The 13,368-nt window shown below is 36.9% G+C and overlaps 1 pseudogene; it reads left to right on the top strand.

Annotated features, from left to right (window-relative positions):
* The first annotated feature begins 581 nt into the window (after positions 1-581).
* LOC118453420 (nuclear factor 7, brain-like) lies at positions 582-2,910 on the top strand (annotated as a pseudogene).
* Positions 2,911-13,368: the final 10,458 nt, after the last annotated feature.

The following is a 13,368-nucleotide window of genomic DNA, read 5'->3' as shown; positions in this document are numbered from 1 at the left end:
AGGATGTCAGTTTACAATAATAGAGAAATCTTTAATGGAATCTGGTCAAAGGAAATAAACTTCACTGGTATACATTTAGTTTATAAAAAGCATATTTTAATGATGTATTATTTGAAACAATGAACTTTTGATTTCATGTATTTCAGCTGCATTTTACTCAAAATTATTGCTTCATGTTCATGAGGGTCAAGAATTTTTCTTCTTTTTTTTGAGTGTGAGAGCAGGGCTCTGGTAGGTTGACAATATAAACCTTGTGATTAATCTAAGTTTATGTCCTTTTGAACTATAGTTCAAACTGCAGGTAAAAATTCTGAGAACACGTTGACTTGTGCTACATGAACTTCTAAAACACCACAGCTTCATCTTCTTTGTGTCATTTTTATGTTCTGTTTAGCTTTTCTTTTGTTTTTAATTAAGAGGTTAAGACATTAGACATAAGACATTGTGTCGTTTTAAAGAGCACAAACTGGAAACTGTTTAAATGACACAGACAGCGCCCTCTGGCGGAAACGGAAATTCAAAATGAAAATGAAAGTAAATTCCGACACTTTTGAACTGAACTGAGACGCCATTACAGGGAGTCAGATCTCTGCTGCAAAACACACATTTGGAGGATTTCAATCAGAAAGTTCGAGAGACACTAATTTGGTGAGTTAAAAATACTTAAAGCTCAAATGGCTGAGAAACTTAGACATTTTGAAAATTTCCTGAGCTGCTATGTGTGTTCAAAGACTTTCAGAGATCCTGTGTCTCTGAGCTGCAGCCACAGCTTCTGTTCAAGCTGCCTGCAGAAATTCTGGGAAAAAAAATAAAAACAAAAACTGTCCCATTTGTAAAAGAAAATCTTCAAAGGAATATCCATTTGTGAACTTTACACTGAAAGAACTTGCTGATTCATTTGCTGGGAGACAGAAATCTGGATCATCTGAGAAAGAAAAAGGAAAGAAGAAATTAACAGTGGTGTGCAGTAAACATGAGGAAGAGGCTAAACTGTTTTGTGTGGACGAGCAGAGAGCTGTGTGTCCTGTGTGTAAGTTTTCTCTCCACCAGAGTCACAAAGTGGTTCCTGTAGAAGAAGCAGTCAGTGACCTGAAGGAGCAGCTGAAATCTGACTTAAAGTCTCTGCAGGACAAGAGGAACAAATACAAACAAGTGGAGGAAACATACAATGAAATGAGGGAACACATGAAGAAGCAGCTGTTGTCCACAGAGAGGCAGATCAGAGCAGAGTTCAACAAGCTCCAGCAGTTCCTGAAAGAGGAAGAGGAGTCCAGACTGGCAGCTCTGAGGGAGGAAGAGGAGCAGAAGGGGAGGACTATCAGCAGAGAGATGAAGATGATTGAGGAGCAGATCTCCTCTCTGTCAGACAGCATCTCTGCTGTTGAGGAAGAGCTGCAGAAACACAGCGTGCCATTCCTCAGCAGTTATAAAGACACTCAGAGCAGAGCCAGAGCCCAGAGCTCAGTGTCAGATCCACAGCTGGTCTCAGGAGCACTGATAGATGTGGCCAAACACCTGGGCAACCTGTCCTTCAGAGTGTGGGAGAAGATGAAGGAGAAGGTCCACTTCAGTCCTGTCATTCTGGACCCAAACACTGCAAGCCCCATTCTCTATCTGTCTGATGATCTGACCAGTGTGAGACGTGAAGACACAAAACAGCAGCTTCCTGATAATCCAGAGAGAAACACTAAGTATGCTAATGTTTTTGGCTTTGAGGGTTTCAGCTCAGGGAAACACAGCTGGGAGGTGGAGGTGGGAGACCATCCTGTCTGGACTGTGGGTTTAGTTAAAGAGTCAGTTGACAGGAAGGGAGAGTGTTTTGCTTCACCAAAATATGGAATCTGGTGTTTATGGCATTGTAGTGGAAAATACACTAATGGTGTTGGTCGGACTGTGACAGTGAAGAAGAGTCTCCAGAGGATCAGAGTCCAGCTGGACTATGACAGGGGGGAGGTGTCCTTCTATGACCCTGAAGACATGACTCTGATCTACACTCACAGAGACACTTTCACTGAGAAACTCTTCCCATTATTCAGTGTTAATAAGGCAAGAGACGCCAAAACCTCTGATATCAAAATCTGTCAGACTGAGATTTGATTGTAGAGTGATTCTTTATTTTAACTGTTTTTCAGTACAGCAGCAGGGTTCATTTTAGGGAAATTATTAATCACACTGTCTAACTTCATTATCAGGTTTTATTTCATTTTGTTGTTCTAGTTGAACTATTAGCAATTCAATGAAACCAAAGCAACTTTTTCATGTGAAAGTCTTGTGACCCACTCGAGTTTCTGTGAGAAACTTTTACATTTTTTTCTAGTTTCTTTTAAATTAATATTTTCAGAATATTTCTCATGTTGTTCATGTAAATATTTTTGATAGTTTTAAAATCTGAATGATGATTTCTTTGCTTTTCAAAGTTGTTGAGTGTGAACAGCAAACTGTGACACTTCTTAAAAGAAGGATTAATGATTAAACATCAGCAACAGTCAACTTTACAACTACAAGATTTAAATTTCCTGATTATCAGCATCTTGTTTTCAGTTAAATAACATTTGAAAGTAACACGTCTTCTTTAAAGTTTTCCAAATTCAAAGAAATGACTTTAAGTTTTGACGCTGTCTCATCAGTGTAACTACACTTGATTGATTTCATTAAAAATGTTATTTCTTGTGTTGTTTTTAACCTTAATCAGAAGCTGACATCTCTCACAGTTTGAAAGATTTCTGGATCTTCTCATGTTTCATAATTAGGTTTTAATTTGATTTTCAAACTTCACTCTCAGTCTCAGTGTTTCAATGAATCACCTACCTTTGATTTGTACTTCAATCTTATTCTTTAACTGCTCTCTTTGATTATTGAGATCACAAAATGTTTCTGTGAAGTGAAATAAATAAATTCAGTGATTCTGTTGTTGTTGTGTTTGACAGTAAATCAGCTTTTCAGACACAGTCATTAGTTCAGATTCATTTAACATGAAAACTCACTTTGATTGTTGTGTTTACATTTAACTGACTCCTTAGAATAAAAGATTATTTGCTTCTATTAGTTTGTAAATATTCTTGTTGTGCTGAAGCTGTTTTATTCAAACAATCAGCAGATTTTATAAAATCAAGAATTTGTTTTAAGCAGCTACATTTTAAATCTTTTTTTCAGACCAACATTCACATTTAACCCCAGACAGAAATCAAATGTGATCATTGATAAACTTTACATTCTCACAGCTAATCTGTATGTTTACAAACTCAGAAAATAGTTTGTATGAACAAAGCTGCAGAGATTTCAGATGAAGGTGCAGCTTTATAATAGTGATGTTTTATTTGTATATTATATTCACGCACAAGATGGAGACAAAGTTCATATTTTCTTCTCTAGAAAAAATGTTTACACTGTAAACATTTACACTTATCCTATTTTTAAATGTAAATCATTCAATTTTAGAAATGACTTCACTTAAAAGATAAACACTAAGACTGAGCCAAGTTCATTTGTAAACATTTTAAATAAACAAATCAAATGTCTAATCACACTTTCACCTCAGGTCAGTGTCAGTCTGATCAGCTCAAATCCAGAATCCTGCTGCGATAAAGCAAATTGTCTCTTTAGGATCAAATCAAACTGCTGCTGCTGATGTGGTCGCTGTAGTGTCTGTAAGTGTGAGTCTTGTGTGTCATCTGGGGGAGAGAGGGCAGTACAGGCCTCGACCAACACCCACAAAGCTCTCCTGCAGGGAAAGAATCTGGCCAAAACTCCACTGGTTAAAATGTCTCTGCTCTCTGGTGTCACTGTAGTGCAGAGGCTTCAGAACTAGAATCCTCTGGTTTAAAGATTTCTTCAACATTAAATAATCCAGTGACAGTTGTCTGTATTTCCACCGCTGCACGCAAACAATAACTGTTAACAATGAATTCAGCAAACTTTATTTTTCAAATTGTAAACAAATACAGTTTAAAACAGCATTTCTGTCGCTGCCACAGTGTAACTCACATTAGGACCCCGTCCTCGTTTGGGCTCCGCCTCCAAACTGTTAAAAGTCAATTTACTCGAGTGAGCAGGATTTCTATCCGAGCGCAGGGAGCTGTCCGCCAGAGGGTGAAACTGTCACAGTGCGTGTAAAGGAGACACTGCTCTACAAAAAGGTCATAAAAACACACAAAAGTGGCATCAACGCATAACCTAGTGTTTTAACAATTGTCGCTCTGTTGCATCTGTCCAGCCTCCACCCACAAACACTGTTCTGTAACTGATTCGATTCCAATTCAATTCAGTTTTGACTCAGTCAGAAATATAATTATGATCATTTATCAGTATATCCATATTTTTATGTATGTGTATAAGAACAAAGTTGACACGTATGACACTTTATCAGAGGTGTGTAAGCATCACAGCAGATGCCTTTGTGTCAAAGTACACAAGGATAAAACATAGAAAAAAATATAAAGGAGCTTTCCTGACCTGGCTTCTTATAACAGATAACCGCCTTAAAAATATTCTGCAGTAGATCAAAAACAGAAGAAAACCATGAATCAACATATGAACATTACCGGATGCTGCTGAAGTGAAGCAGAGCAAAGTCACAGAGGTTTTATTAGAGACACAGCTAAGTGCAGAAATGAGGCTTTTTTGTCAGGGGTCATTTTTGAAAAACAAAAGCACTGAACACAAATGTAGAGTATAGTGTAATAAACAACAAATAATGCAAAAATAGAGATTTTTGATGATAAACCCGTCTTGAAGCACAGAGAGAGAGAGAGAGACCATCTTCTTTATATTGTTTATTGGCAGTTGGCAAACAGCAAAATTGTGCAGTACCACCACAAACTGTAGAGAGAAAGCTGTGCAGAAAGTGTGATTTTTATCCTGGTGGGGGCAAAACAGCTAAAGTAAGAAGGAAATTCATGACAGTTTTTTAAATGCGAAATGTAGTTTTGATCTTCTTTTGCTGCTGGTTCAGTGATTTTTGGTCAGAGAGTGACGAAACCTGCAGCTGCAGAATCTGTGAGGTGTCGGCTTTCAGCTCCTGACAGCATGTCCACGAACGTGACATCGGATGAAAGAGTCACACTTTGTGTTTAAATCCGTTCACCTGCTGTTATTTCCTGTTTTAGCTGTTTGCTGTGTTGAAATAGTTTTGTGAGCTTTAAGCTGAGATTCTGGCGTGCCGGGCAAATTACATTTCTTTTAAAAATCAATTCAGGATTTAATGAATCGATGTTGTTTTATTCAAACTAAACTGATTTGTGTCAAGAAATACAGTTGTTTTTTTATTAAACCCACCTTAAGATCACACACAGAAACAGAGAGAGAGTCAGAAGCAGGTCCAACTGGCTGGGCAGCTGTCCTTTTGTAATGATCCCTGGCAAGTGATTGACCTCCTGTGCACAGATCAGCCAATAGACACATACCAGTTAACTTTAAATGGGCCAATAGATACAGGCTTTACACTTGAAAGACAAGAGAAACAGAGGAATAACAGTGCCACTTGTCGTGGCATGTAACAATTATACCTCAGACTGCATGTTTGAGGTATAATTTTAATCTCCAAAAAATGTATGAATTTAATACAAATATGTGGGGATAGAAACAAAGCATCAATCCTACCATGGTAGACTTGATCCCATAGCAATACCAGAGTCGGTATCGATACTATCAATACTTGGATCGATCTGCCCACCTCTACTAATTGCATTGTTCTTCAATAAGTAAGATACCAAACACTTCACATTCTTGGTCTCATTTTTTTGCTATATTAAGATAAAGTAAAACATGAGAAGTCAAAATGTTTTTCTTCTTTTCCTTTTTTATTTTTGTTTTGAGGGCAACTACTCACAAAAAGAATATGCGTATCTGAACGACAGCCTAGCAGCACCATCTGGTGAAGACAAATAACATATTGTAGATATCAAGTGGAGGTGGAAAAAAGGCCGGAGAGAACCCACACAAACATGACAAGTCCACACAGAAAGGCCCAGCCCAGGTGGTGGAGATGAACTTGGGGCCTTCTTGCTGTGAGGCAACACTGCTTTTGGACACCTGCTTTTTAGGTGGTCAGACACACTCTGTATTGAAACACTGAGGAGTCTGAGGCTATCATGTGGGTAAACTGTTGGTTTCTGGCTCACTATTTTTGTCATGTATCTCGTTTTATTGTCTTTTAACAAGAGAGTGGAGAGCAGGAGGCAGAAGCTTCAGAGAGGAGGAGACTGCAGCTGAAATTGTGGGAATCATCACTATAACTTCATAGTTTGTGAATGAGCTCTCCACAACCACTTTCAATCCTGCCTTATGTAAAAGTTCTGGTTTGCTCAATGTATAAAGTGATGTTATTCATTTAGACACAGGTCACTGTTACATTAAGGTTCTTCATGAGTTCATTCACACATTCTCATAAACCCGATTAAGAAATGAGCAACATCACGCATTTCTATTTGCAGAATTTGTCAGTACATGAAGTGGTGCATGATGCTTCTGATTTGATTTTGTTAGCCTTCAATTCAATTCAATTCAATTCAATTCAATTTTATTTATATAGCGCCAAATCACAACAAAAGTCACCTCAAGGCGCTTTATATTGTACAGTAGATACAGAGAAAAACCCAACAATCATATGACCCCCTATGAGCAAGCACTTTGGTGACAGTGGGAAGGAAAAACTCCCTTTTAACAGGAAGAAACCTCCAGCGGGACCAAGCTCAGGGAGGGGCGGGGCCATCTGCTGCGACCGGTTGGGGTGAGAGTAGGAAAACAGGATAAAGACATGCTGTGGAAGAGAGACAGAGATTAATAACAGATATGATTCAATGCAGAGAGGTCTATTAACGCATAGTGAGTGAGAAAGGAAAAACTCAATGCATCATGGGAATCCCCCGGCAGCCTACGTCTATTGCAGCATAACTAAGGGAGGATTCAGGGTCACCTGGTCCAGCCCTAACTATATGCTTTATCAAAAAGGAAAGTTTTATGCCTAATCTTAAAAGTAGAGATAGTGTCTGTCTCCCAAATCCAAACTGGAAGCTGGTTCCACAGAAGAGGGGCCTGAAAACTGAAGGCTCTGCCTCCCATTCTACTTTTAAATACTCTAGGAACAACAAGTAGGCCTGCAGTGTGAGAGCAAAGTGCTCTAATAGGGTGATATGGTACTACAAGGTCATTAAGATAAGATGGGGCCTGATTATTTAAGACCTTGTATGTGAGGAGCAGGATTTTGAATTCAATTCTGGATTTAACAGGAACCCAATGAAGGGAAGCCAAAACAGGAGAAATATGCTCTCTCTTTCTAGTCCCTGTCAGTACTCTTGCTGCAGCATTTTGGATTAACTGAAGGCTTTTCAGGGAGTTTTTAGGACATCCTGATAATAATGAATTACAGTAGTCCAGCTTGGAAGTAATAAAGGCATGAACTAGTTTTTCAGCGTCACTAAGAGACAGGATATTTCTAACTTTAGAGATGTTGCGCAAATGGAAGAACGCAGTCTTACATATTTGTTTAACCCTTTAAGACCTACCATAGAACCAAGTCCGCCAGAGCTTATATCATATTTTTACATGCTGTGGAGCCATTTTTGGGAGCATTTCAAATTGCTATACAACAATACAACCATTACAGCCCAGATTTTAATAATATGTCTGCATTAAGTCCATAGTAACTACACTAATTGCAAAAAAGTGCAATAAACTACAAAAGATTTGAAAATCGTTTTTGTTTTTTTTACATATATTTCTACTTGGAGAAATTTAAGAGGCTTATCCCTCAAAACTGTAAATACAAAAAAGTTGCACAAAATAGTTTCCCACCACAGGAAATTTATTTTGAGTGTCTTCATAGTTTTATTTTTGAGATACAACAATTTTTATACACTGCAGGAAAAACGAAAAACAATCCTGTGATGCAAATTTGCAAAAAAACAGCATATGCATCAAAATAAACTATTTCCAGCAGTGCAATATGAGTCCTAAGCATCCCAGAAACGACACAGAAAGTCATAAAGTCAAACATGACTTATAAAAACACCAGTATAGGCTTTCGAGGCCTACAAGTAAAAAACTACATTTTCCGCGAAAATGATGTCACTTCCGGTTTCGGGCAGGAAATGGCGGACACGCGATCGTTCGCGCTGGCGTCTGTTTCAATGTAGGAAGTGTTACAAACAGCTGATCGGATCGGCAAAGCGTGTTTCTGGAATATTATGTTTTTGTTGCTGCAAGTGCTTTTTATGCAGTTTTTGCAAAGCTATATGTGGAAGGAAACTGTGACCGAGGACAAGCTGATGGCACAAGATGTAAGTACAACTCCTCCGGTTTCATATGCAAAAAAAATTATTGCGCTAGCTTACGTGGTTGCAGAGCTACCGGGATTTAAAAATAGTTACGCAAAACAGAGCGTGCTCGCTCCGACCGGCTTTAAAGGGTTAATATGTGCATTGAAGGACATGTCCTGGTCAAAAATGACTCCAAGGTTCCTCACAGCATTACTGGACGCCAAGGTAATGCCATCCAGAGTAAGAATCTGGTTAGATACCATATTGCTAAGATTTTCAGGGCCGAGTAAAATAACCTCAGTTTTATCTGAATTAAGAAGCAGAAAGTTAGAGGTCATCCAGATCTTTATGTCTTTAAGACATTCCTGCAGTTTAACTAATTGGTGTGTGTTATCTGGCTTCATGGACAGATAGAGCTGGGTGTCATCTGCATAGCAGTGAAAATGTATGCTATGTCTTCTAATGATGCTGCCTAAGGGAAGCATGTATAATGTAAACAGAATTGGTCCTAGCACTGAACCCTATGGAACACCATAATTAACCTTAGTGGGTGAAGAGGACTCTCCATTTACATGCACAAATTGGAGTCTATTAGATAGATATGATACAAACCACTGCTGCGCAGTACCTGTAATACCTACAGCATGTTCTAATCGCTCTAATAGGATATTATGGTCGACAGTATCGAATGCTGCACTAAGGTCAAGAAGGACAAGCACAGAGATGAGTCCACTGTCAGAGGCCATAAGAAGATCATTTGTAACCTTCACTAAAGTTGTTTCTGTGCTGTGATGAACTCTGAAACCTGACTGAAACTCTTCAAATAAGCCTCTGCAGATGATCTGTTAGCTGTTTGACAACTACTCTTTCAAGGATTTTTGATATAAAAGGAAGGTTGGAGATTGACCTATAATTAGCTAAGACTGCTGGGTCTAGAGATGGCTTTTTGAGTAAAGGTTTAACTACAGCCAGCTTGAAGGCCTGTGGTACATAGCCAATTATTAGAGATAGGTTGATCATATTTAATATTGAAGCATTAATTAATGGCAGGACTTCTTTGAGCAGTTTTGTAGAAAATGGGGTCTAAAACATACTTTGATGGTTTAGACAGTAATCAACACAGTAATCATACGCTCATTTTTTTTGGCACAGGGAGTGATGCAATTGCCTTGATGAGAGAATTCATCATTGCTGTTTGAATCCTGTTTGAGTCAACAACCTGACTGGATTCCTCCATCCTAGTGACTGCTGGTGTGGTGAACTGCTGTAGATAATGGACCCAGACCATCCTCTGCACCTCTTACTGGACCTGCAGATAAACACTTCCTTCAACAACAGTTTCAGCTTCACTGACACGAGGATACAGAAAATCTACACCTCACACTCACACCCTGTACCCAGTTAAGATGTAAGCTCCTTATTGTGTCATATTAACTGTTGGTCCAGTGAGCTCATCACTTCTTTGTATTTTCTGTTCCATTGGCTGCTGGACTCATTGTGTCATGGAAATTTCTCTATTTTATGTATTTCTATTCCATTTTCATTCAGTAGAAAGTCCTGACCCTTCACTTGGGAACCTACTGAAGATGAACATTTTACAAACATGACCAACAAAGGCACAGTGGCACACAAACAAATAATTTTTGAATAATATATTTGTTGTTTAACTGTCTTCATCAAATGCAGCAGAAACCCACAACTATCATTGATGTTCTGTCATGTCATATTAACACTTCCTTCAACAACATTTTCAGCATCACTGGCACAAAAAAAAAATACCGAAAATCTATACCTCACACCACAATCCTTGTACTCAGTTTAGATGCAAGCGCCTTATTGTGTCATATTAGATTTTGATTGATTGAGCTTTTCAAATTTTTTGTATTTTCTGTTTCATTGGCTACTGTAACACAGTAATTTGTTGTCTATTCGTGGATTCATTTAATGCATTTATGAGAGTTCTTCACTATTTTTCTCTTTTTAAGTCTTTTTCATAAAAAGGGGACTCTGACTGGCAACTTCAAAAGCAGTAGTACTTTAAACATCATACCTTATTAAAGGTTGTCAGATGACAGTAAAATATATTTAGATATGATATCAACCAGTATTGAAGTCTGATGATTTCAATTTCTTATTATATGGAAAAGAAAGTATGGGCTTGTGATTATTTTTATAATCACCAGAATCTGATTTATGACATGTGACAGTAAATGTTTCTATGTTGTCAGTTTCAAGTGTTTCTATTCCATTTTCATTCAGTAGAAAGTCCTGACCCTCTACTTGGGAACCTACAGAAGATGAACATTTCACAAACATGACTACAAAGGCACAGTCACACACTAACACTGGAACAAATAATAATTTAGTAATAATATCTTTGTTATTTAATTGTATTGATCGTCCATCACTGAACATTCAAATGCAGCAGAAACACACAACTACAATTAATTTTCTATCATGTCATATTAAGTTATATCAACATGTTTATATCAATTTATTTTTCATTAGTATTCCTAGTTTGTCATTGTCCACTGTCATGTTTTTATTTATTTTATTTTATTTTAATGTATTTCTTGGTAATAGATAGACTTGTGGTACTTGAACATCTGAAACACCATAGCTTCATCTTTGTTGTGTCATTGATATATTCTGTTTAGCATTAAAAAGCTGAAGAGTTGAACTTTTTTTTTTTTTACATTTTGGCTTTTGTTTTTGTATGACACACAAACTGGAACACCATCTGAATGACACCAACAGCGTCCTCTGGTGGACACAAATAATACGTTCGTCTTTCAGTTTATCACGTGACTGTGATCCAAATTAAATTCTGACACTGCTAAACTGAGCTGAGACGCCATTACATGTCATATTAAGTTATATCAACGAGTTTATATCAGTTTGGTTGTTTGTTTGTTTGTTTGTTTAATTATTAGAATTTCTGGTTTCTCTGTGTCTACTGTGATTCTTTTATTTATTTATTGGTATTTCTCACACTGGTCAGTTCATCACATTTCAGTTCATGACAAACTTGTAACTTGGAAGTCTAGAGATCTAAAATCTTATGCAGGTTTGAGGCCACAGCCCAGGTAGTAAAAGCAGATATTGTGTTTGGTGATTATTAATTAAGTAGAACACTATTACAACAGGTGAGCTCTCTAAAAGAACTTTGCTTTCTTGAAGGACTGTAACGTACAAGCTGCAAAGACGTGACATTTGTTGAGTGTAGAAACTTTCCTGAACTGTAATGTGTTCACAGACATTCAGGGATCCTGTGTCCTTGAGCTCGAACTACTTACAGTAATACAGTCATCTTTGATTGAATCTGGTCAAAGGAAATTAACTTCACTTTATTTAGTTTATAACAAGCATATTTTAATTATGTATTATTTGAAAAAATAAACTTTTGATTTTATGTATTTCAGCTTTCAAATTGTGATGAATCCAAATTTATGTCTTTGGCTGCAACAACAACTTTAGTTCAAACTGAAGATAAAAGCTCTGAGAACATGCTGACTTGTCCTACTTGAACTTCTGAAACACCACAGCTTCACCTTCTTTGTGTAATTTTTATGTTCTGTTTAGCTTTTGTTTTTTTAAATGGAGAGGTCATGATTTTCTACATTTTCGCTTTTGTGTCGTTTTAAGGAGCACAAACTGAAAACTATCTGAATGACACAGACAGCGCCCTCTGGCGGACACAAATGTTATGTGCGTCTTAAGAGCGCTGCTGCTTCTTTAAGTGAATGATCAAAATACTTGTTAAATGTATTTTGTAACGTGTTCAGATACATTCAGAGATCCTGTGTCCCTGAACTCAAACTACTTACAGGACGTACTCAGTTTACAGTAATACTAATGGAATCTGGTCAGATAAAATTTACTTTCTGCTTTTTACTTTTTTACTAGGGGGCATGTGTTTAACACATCGCAATGGAAAATACACTAATGTTGTTGGTCAGACTGTGACAGTGAAGAAGAGTCTCCAGAAGATCAGAGTCCAGCTGGACTATGACTGGGGGGAGGTGTCCTTCTATGACTCTGAAGACATGACTCACATCTACACTCACAGAGACACTTTCACTGAGAAACTCTTCCCATATTTCAGTTTTGTAAATGCAGGAGACGCTAAAACCTCTGATATCAAAATCTGTGAGATTGAGATTTGACTGCGAGTCTTTGTTTTCACTGGGTTTTTTTTTGTTTTGTTTCTATGTTTGCTTTTTAAGTCCAGCAGCAGCTTAATTTTAGTGAAATTATTAATCAAATTGTTTAACTTCATTATCAGGTTTTATTTTATTTGTTGAATTAATGAAACTATTAGCAATTCATTGAAAACCAAAGAAACTTTTTCAAGTGAAAATCTTGTGAGCCACTCGAGTTTCTGTAAAAAAAAAACACTTTTGCTTTTTATATTCTTGTTTCTTTTAAATTAATATTTTCAGACTATTTCTGATGTTGTTTATGTAAATATTTTTGATAATTTTAAAATCTGAATGATGATTTCTTTGCTTTTCAAAGTTGTTGAGTGTGAACAGTAAACTGTGACACTTCTTAAAAGAAGGATTAATGATTAAACTTGTGTCACATCAGCAAGAGTCAACTTTACAACTACAAGATCTTAATTTTCCTGATTGTCAGCATCTTGTTGTCAGTAAAATAACATTTTATAGTAACACATCTACTTTAAAGTGTTCCAAATTCAAAGAAATGACTTCTAAGTTCTGAAACTGTCTCATCAGCAGGTTAAAAATGTTTAAACAGATAAAATTACAATATGTTTACTTCAGCAGCATCTTCATTTCAGCCATTTCAGTTGATTATTGAAAATCACAAAATGTCTTTGTGAAGTGAAATAAATCAAATTCAGTGATTCTGTTGTTGTTGTGTTTGACTGAAAATCAGCTTTTCAGACACATTTAGTCATTGGTTTCGTTTTATTTAACATGGAAACTCACTTTCATTGTTCTTTTTATATTTAACTGACTCCTTAGAATAAAAGATTATTTGCTTCTGTTGGTTTGTAAATATTCTTGTTGTGCTGAAGCTGTTTTCTTGAAATAATCATAATCAGATTTGATAAAATCCAGAATTTATTTTAAGCAACTACTTATTC

The sequence above is a fragment of the Neolamprologus brichardi genome, chromosome 12 (assembly GCF_056152115.1).
Source record: "Neolamprologus brichardi isolate AB-2024 chromosome 12, ASM5615211v1, whole genome shotgun sequence".
In the NCBI taxonomy this organism is placed as follows: Eukaryota; Metazoa; Chordata; class Actinopteri; order Cichliformes; family Cichlidae; genus Neolamprologus; species Neolamprologus brichardi.
The sequence above is the reverse complement of the archived record's forward strand: the minus strand, read 5'-3'. Positions and strand labels throughout refer to the sequence as shown.